Source organism: Pseudorasbora parva, chromosome 22 (assembly GCF_024679245.1).
Source record: "Pseudorasbora parva isolate DD20220531a chromosome 22, ASM2467924v1, whole genome shotgun sequence".
In the NCBI taxonomy this organism is placed as follows: Eukaryota; Metazoa; Chordata; class Actinopteri; order Cypriniformes; family Gobionidae; genus Pseudorasbora; species Pseudorasbora parva.
Window position 1 is genome coordinate 39,100,975 of NC_090193.1, and position 8,350 is coordinate 39,109,324.

At 41.4% G+C, this 8,350-nt stretch overlaps 1 protein-coding gene across 1 annotated transcript in view; it reads left to right on the forward strand.

The window, feature by feature from the left end:
* LOC137058900 (CSC1-like protein 2) overlaps positions 1 to 8,350 on the forward strand; it is a 168,077-nt gene that overhangs the window by 63,838 nt on the left and 95,889 nt on the right. The gene's annotated exons all lie outside the window — the stretch shown is intronic.

Genomic DNA, 8,350 nt, shown 5'->3' on the forward strand with positions numbered 1-8,350 from the left:
TAAGTGACATACCCGGCTATGTTTAAGGGTAAGTCAGCAGATACTCTCTGAACATAACCTGCTCTAGAGAGTAGCTCATGATCCAGAGTTTGCTTAGCAGGTATTCAGATGTGTGCAATATCATTAATATAGTTACATAACTAATGTTAATGAGATTTTAAAGTATTAGTAAATGTTGAAAGTAACATCAGCAAAGATTAATAAATGCTACAGTTCATCATTAGTTCATGTTCAAAATTATTTATAATTCAAATATATTTATTATTTGTCATCTCACACATTGATCTGCTTTCAATTAATTAGTATCAAACAACCACTATAAATCCTTATTCTCAGTGAATAAAGATTACTTATTAAACGAAAAGGTCAGAAAAAATTGTTGCAATACCACCAAAATGGTGGCGATGTGCACTAAGTAGGTTATGTTAATTGACCTTAAACAGGAGAAGTAAACGGAAAAACAATTGCCAAATGTAAACGGTTTTAAAAATGAATTTCGTATGTTATCCTCCATGAACCTGGTCAAATTACAAACAAACTGTAGAAGATATTTGTTATGCTGCTGAAATGTTTTTGATCCTGTAACTCATTATTTATTTTGAGAACAATGCCTTTTTCTTTTTCTTTCGTCCTCATTGTCAATCTGCACTTTGTTGTTACCTTGTCTGTTTTATTTTTATTTATTTTTTATTTTTTGTGTCTCCACAAGAGTTTGTAATATACATTAATAATTATAATAAAAGAAGACCTTAAAGCTACACTGTGTAACTTTTTTAGTTTATTCTTTGCTAAAAACACTTAGTTCTTTCATAAATATATGTGCTCATTAATGTATATTTACTTCTTTCAAGTAATAAAGTATTCTCGTAAGTTAATAATATGCCATTGAAAATACATACGGGTGAGGGGTTCGAATGCCAGTCGCCATGTTGCTCCTCCATCTTGAAAGTACAGTAGCCAAAGAGGGACATACCCGTAAATTCAAGCTTCGCTTTTCGCGCTTTAACACTCGATGGCACTCATGGACGAGGTCGAACTGGAAGCCATGTTAATCTTGGACTAAATCAGCCACCATAGGCGTTAAAACGAAATCAGAATTGAGAGGAACAGAAACTAATATAAACTGGATGGTCATATACCTTTACACCGCTAGATGGGGGAAAATATCACACAGTGGAGCTTTAAACAGGAGGAAGTAGAATGGCATGCTCTTTTATCGTCTGTTTCCATCAATCATCGATTCGTCGCTCTGTTGAGACTGTCTTGTGTGTTAACCAGTGACATACTCAGAATTTTCTGAACTTAACTCACGGATGTGTTTTTGGAACCAGCATACCTTGAGTAAGCAAGGTTTGGGTTAATCAACCAAGAGTCAGGGTATATGTGACAGTAAGTTAACTTTGCTTTTTTTTTGGAATACCCCCCGGTAAATTAAACATATGATTGGTCATTATTTTGAACAGAATTGCCCGTTATTGGCTACAATACTTAACGCGGTAAAATCATGCACTCACATGACCCAAATTAAAAAACCAGGCGGGTATTCAAGAAAGCAAGGTTAACTTACCATCACATATACCTTGACTCTCGGTTGATTAACCCAACCATCAAACATATCAGAGCATACAGTAGAAGATATAACAATGATGAAATAAATAAATAACATGTAAAATAATAATAATGCAACATAAATGACTAGAGATTTCATAAAGAATACATTATTAGGCAAGGCAAGTTTATTTTTATTGCACATTTCATACACAGTTGCAAGTGCTTTACACAGAAATGGAATTAAATTATTCATAAGAAAATAAAAATAAAAAATATATTCTGGATCACCTCAATCGGGAGTGGAAGATTTTACTATTTATATTTGTCAGGTAACTGCGTTTAAACGGTACCCCTGCAGACAAATCTTCCTGGCCTAACTGCAGGGCTAACTTTTAAAAATATTTGTCAGGTAACTGCATTTAAAATGTATCCTTGCAGAAAAATCCTGGCCTAACTCCAGGGCTAACTTTTAAAAATATTTGTCAGGTAACTGCGCGTTTAAAAATATCCTTGCAAACAAATCCTGGCCTAACTCCAGGGCTAACTTTTTAAAATATTTGTATGATAACTGTGCATTTAAAAAGTACTCTTGAGGACAAATCTTTCTGGCCTAACTCCAGGGCTAAAAAGATCGTCTCTCAACCTCTTCCACCCAGACAACCTTAAAAAAAAAATACAATAAAAATAGGATAATTAAAACAGTTATAATAAGAATTCAAATAAATAAAAACATAATACAGGTATAAAAGAATTAAAAGAGTAAAAAGATGCAAAGATGAAACCAAAAAAAAAGTTAAATTGAAACATTTCGGACAAAGCACAGCACTCGTTCAGTAAATGCACAGAAGTGTTTGAGTCTGGATTTCCACTTTTGGAGCACATCTGATCTGATCTGATCTGGAAGCTGGTTCAGCTGCGGATGGCATAATAGCTAAAGCAGACTCTCCTTGATTTGAGTCAACTCTTGGTATTTCTGACTGACTTGATCCTGATGATCTGTAGCCTGGATGCCAGCCCAACTTAGCCCCGCCCACAACATTTTTAGGTCGGGAGGTTTGGTCTGGCCTCGATCTATAGATGATTAATTATCTCCGAACAGAAACGGTTCTGACCAATGATATCATTAGGGCGGGCTTTAGACGATGACGGACAGATAACCTAATCATCACGTCATCAAAGGGGCTTGGGTTATATTTGTTCGAATCCTAAACGGAGAGCTTGTTTGTATCTGCATCACCTTCACTATTTCTCTCAGAAATGATGATCATGTTGGGTAAGTACTCTGTGTATCATTAAATTCTTTTATTTTTTTACAACACCGGCAAAGATTGTTTATTCCAGCGCACGTGAAGACAGGGTTGCCAAGTTTTTACAACAAAACCCGCCAACTACAGCCCTAAACAATAGCTTCTTCTCAGGGAAAAAATGGCGTTTGGGGGTAAAATGTGTGTTATTTTGGCAAGGTTGCTGCTCATTCGCACTCATGGGTCTATATATCACATAATAGTCGCTTCAACCCGCGGAAAAAACGTGGACTTGGCAACACGGTGCAGTTGAGTTCTGTTGACATTTGACAACTAACGTTATGCGTCGCTCCACTGCTCTGATTGGTTGTAGGTCTGTCCAATCGTGGTCTTTCCTGGTTGGGTTGAAACACGCCCCATAATCACAGCCCAATGGAGCATCAGACTCATATTCTGACTAGAGCTGAGTATGACCACGTCAGGGTGATCTGTTAGGTTTATATTCAGTGAGCGTATCTGAAATGTATTGAGGTCCTAGGCCATTAAGTGATTTGTATACCGGTAATAATACTTTAATATCATACATTAATACATTAAAATACTTTAAGATCCTAAATGAAACTGCAATCCAGTGTAAAGATCTGAGGACTGGAGTGATATGGTCATATTTTTTACACTATAATGCTTCTAAACAGTTAAACACACTTTTGAAAAAAGAAGTGGGGAGTGTGTCAAGAGTGCAGGTTGATGTTTTAACGCCTATTGCTTTGAAATTACACATAGTGACTAATTTCTGAAATTGTGGATGAGTGTGTCTGACCTCAGCACAGCACGAGGATATACTGATCGCCTTTCTGATATTATTCTCAGAAAAAAAGGAGGCCAACTCATTGCATTTATTACGATTCATAAAAGGAATTATTATTAAAATAAATAAATAAATAAATAAAAGACATTAATCAAAAGATTAATTAAATGAATTTGAATACAACTAATTTTGCTGAATCCACTTGTAATTTGTCATTTCTTCTGCAAAATCATGAGTAGCTGCATTTGAAGCAGAATCTGATCATTAAAAATAGCGGTACCACCGCAGTGAGAGGATAGTGAGCACTATGTAGAATGCGATGCCGACACCGACCGCGACATTGTTCAGGATGAACGCCTTTCTAGAGGAGCTGATCGCTAAATCCTGCTGCCCAGTCAGGTTAGCACTCCGAGTCTGCGGAAACAAACAAAAACTGTCAGTGCATGTTTTCCTTTAATACTAAAAATCTGCATTTTTCTTTCTTTAATGTCATGTTATATAATAATCATTGCTTTTGATGCCCTCAAGTGTGAATCCAAAGTTATCCAGAGTTATAACCCTAATTATGCTGTGATCTCTGGTGTAAAAGGACAATCCAGCTGTCTGATGAGAGGACAATAAATAGGGACAGTGAAATTATTGAATAAATCTTGTGTTTGTGGTAGAGCAGCCACATTATATCTACTGCAGTCAGGGCCATAGCTGGGGTTTCTGGGGACCCTATGTTGAAAATCGCATTCTGGAGTGTGGGGGCGCCTCGGTTGAAATCGTGTTTTGGGGTGTGGGGGCGCCTCGGTTGAAATCGTGTTTTGGGGTGTGGGGCCCCTCGGTTGAAATCGTGTTTTGGGGTGTGGGGGCCTCTCGTTTGAAATCGTGTTCTGGAGTGTGGGGGCCCCTTGGTTGAAATCGTGTTTTGGGGTGTGGGGGCCTCTCGTTTGAAATCGTGTTCTGGAGTGTGGGGGCCCCTTGGTTGAAATCGTGTTTTGGGGTGTGGGAGCCCCTCGTTTGAAATTGTGTTTTGGGGTGTGGGGGCCCCTCGGTTGAAATTGCGTTCTGGGGTGTGGGGGCCCCTCGGTTGAAATCGTGTTCTGGGGTGTGGGAGCCCCTCGGTTGAAAATGTGTTTTGGGGTGTGGGAGCCCCTCGGTTGAAATCGTGTTTTGGGGTGTGGGGGCCCCTCAGTTGAAATCGTGTTTTGGGGTGTGGAGGCCCCTCGGTTGAAATCGCGTTCTGGGGTGTGGGGCCCCTCGGATAAAATCGTGTTTTGGGGTGTGGGAGCCCCTCGAATGAAATCGTGTTTTGGGGTGTGGGGGCCCCTCAGTTGAAATCGTGTTTTGAGGTGTGGGGGCCCCTCGTTTGAAATCGTGTTCTGGGGTGTGGGAGCCCCTCGGTTAAAATCGTGTTTTGGGGTGTGGGGGCCCCTTGGTTGAAATCGTGTTTTGGGGTGTGGGGGCCCCTCAGTTGAAATCGTGTTTTGGGGTGTGGGAGCCCCTCGTTTGAAATTGTGTTTTGGGGTGTGGGGGCCCCTTGGTTGAAATCGTGTTTTGGGGTGTGGGAGCCCCTCGGTTGAAATCGTGTTTTGGGGTGTGGGAGCCCCTCGTTTGAAATCGTGTTTTGGGGTGTGGGGGCCCCTCAGTTGAAATCGTGTTTTGGGGTGTGGGAGCCTCTCGGTTGAAATCGTGTTCTGGAGTGTGGGGGCCCCTCGGTTGAAATCGTGTTCTGAGGTGTGGGAGCCTCTCAGTTGAAATCGTGTTTTGGGGTGTGGGGGCCCCTCGTTTGAAATCGTGTTCTGAGGTGTGGGGGACCCCTCGGTTGAAATCGTGTTTTGGGGTGTGGGGGCCCCTCGTTTGAAATCTTGATCTGAGGTGTAGGGGACCCCTCGGTTGAAATTGTGTTTTGGGGTGTGGGGGCCTCTCGTTGAAATCGTGTTTTGGGGTGTGGGGGCCCCTCGTTTGAAATCTTGATCTGAGGTGTAGGGGACCCCTCGGTTGAAATCGTGTTTTGGGGTGTGGGGGCCTCTCGATTGAAATCGTGTTCTGAGGTGTGGAAGCCCCTCGGTTGAAATCGTGTTTTGGGGTGTGGGGGCCTCTCGTTTGAAATCGTGTTTTGGGGTGTGGGGGCCTCTCGTTTGAAATCGTGTTTTGGGATGTGGGGGCCCCTCGGTTGAAGTCGCGTTTTGGGGTGTGGGGGCCTCTCGTTTGAAATCGGGTTCTGGGGTGTGGGGGCCTCTCGGTTGAAATCGTGTTTTGGGGTGTGGGGGCCCCTCGGTTGAAATCGCGTTTTGGGGTGTGGGGGCCTCTCGGTTGAAATCGTGTTTTGGGGTGTGGGGGCCCTTGGTTGAAATTGGGGGCCCCTAAAGCCAGGGACCCCTAGAATCATCACAATATTTCCCCCACTAACAACACCCCTGACTGCAGTCTTTTATAATTTAGCCCCAGGGCCCATTTAAAACCAGGTTTCAGTACACATCCCTAATGACATCATTAAACTGTTAAGTTTCAGTTTCCTCCGGTTTCCCGGCATTCGGTTAGTTGATACAACAAATATCACTGCATCACAATGTGTTCACAAAGAAGATCAACTCAATAAAACCCTTAATCATCACATTCTTTAAAGTGCTAAATTGTGAAAAATTATCTCAAGCTAAAAAAATTAATTCTGTCACCATTTACTCGCCCTCAAGTTGTTCCAAACCTGTATGAGCAGATTCACTATTTACATGAGGAGAGACTGAACGCTTCTCCAGAGAGGGATCCTTTTATTTTTAACATTTAAACGTGTGTGTGCTGCTGCGCATCCCTGTGCGTGTAATAATCAGAGTGTGTTGTGCACCGCCTATACACTCTAAAAAATGCTGGGTTGTTTTAACCCAATGTTGGGTCAAATATGGACTAACCCAGCGATTGGGTTGTTTTAATCCTGCGGTTGGATTAAATATTTGCTTAATACAACCCAATCGCTGGGTTAAAACAACCCAACTGCTGGGTTAGTCCATATTTGACCCAACATTGGGTTGTTTTTTCTCAGAATTTTTTAGAGTGTAGGCTCATATCACTAACACACTCTTTAAATAACACAGAAACACTGCACTATTGACTTTAGAGCAGGTGTGTGTTGGTCAATGGTCAGTGGTTTTCAGTTCCTCACAATAGCAACGCTCCAACAATGCTCCTGAACACACCTGGTTTAGACCAGACGCCCGTGGGGAACACACACACACACACACACACACACACACACACACACACACACACACACACACACACACACACACACACACACTCTCTCTCTCTCTCTCTGATGGGTGAAATGATGTGCCAGTGCATTTGATATTTAAAGAATGTGGAGCTGGATGTGAATATGAGAACGGCATTTGCTTAGTAGATACAACATTTACATTAACATCATAACATTTATTTATCAAAAACTGCGTCGGGCTGAAACTAGCAGCACACCTGGCACACTGTGCCAGGGCTCAAAGGGCGCCGTCAACTCTTTATATTGCAAACATTCTTCAAAATATCTTCTTTTGTGTTCAACATACGAAAGAAACTCATACAGGTTTGAAACAAGTTGATGGTGAGTAAATGACAAAATGTACAATGGAGATCCCTTTAAGTATTACAATATATCTCAAGCTATTTAAGCTGAGCATGAATACTTACAGAGGTCGATTATAAGATGCAATCCAGAGGAAAACAGCAGCACAGCGTGGAAAGGATGGAGTAATACCAGTAATCGCTTCGGGGGACCACTGGCGGGGGGGTCACGTACACAGTGGGCTGAACATTGACCCCGGGGACAACTGCTACTTGTGGATATGCAGAAATGCCTGGATATAGATGAGGTTGGACATAAGGAACTCCGAGACCTAGAACTCCATACGGCTGGTTGGGATAATACCCTGGGGCGTAGAGTCCTACTTTAGGTTGCTCCTGAGATGGTGGCGGCGCAGGCTGACCCATGGGCTTCTGTGGTGGATCCGGCTCACCTGGAGGGTCACTCAATGAGGGGTTTATTGTCCCGATTTCTGGTTCTTGATTGGTCATGATCTCTTTGGTTTCGTGCTCCTTGTCTGCAGTCAGTCTGGTGCTTTCCTTGACCTCTGATGGGGATGGAGATTTATAGGACTCTAATGGGAGGAGGTTTACAGCTTGTAAGGGAAGTTCGGCAAAAATTCACTGAGAATTGCTTCATCTTAAACTGGCTGAACCTGTTGTTTTGTCAGGTTGAAGTGACAATAACTGGCTTTTATCATCTGAGAAATGTTGCCAAAATGTATCTTTTTATCTTCTTTTGGTATGCTCCAGAAATTTGGAATTGTCTACCAAATAAGAGGCTTAGCATCTTTTTAATTTTTAATTTTTGAATTGTATGTAATGTTTGTTAACACTTTAAACTATGTGTAATTACACACAACTAACCGTTAACCAAACCCTAATCCTACCCTATATTACTGTAAAATCAAGGGCATGGCTTTGAATTTGAAATTGGTAGGGAAATCCCCGGAAGCTGCGGATTCAGGAAATTAATGGTATAATGCTTTAAGGTATTTTGTCTTTATTTAACTTAATATGCTAATTAAAAATTCTGTAATGTTAAAGATAGTTAATAAAGACAGTGAGGCAGTTTAACAGATTTAACTTTACTCCATTAGTGCAATGCAATACGCTGCAAAAATATTTGTCTTGTTTTCAGTCTAAATATAAACTAATTCTCAGATCAAGAGAAAAATATTCTTATTTCTGT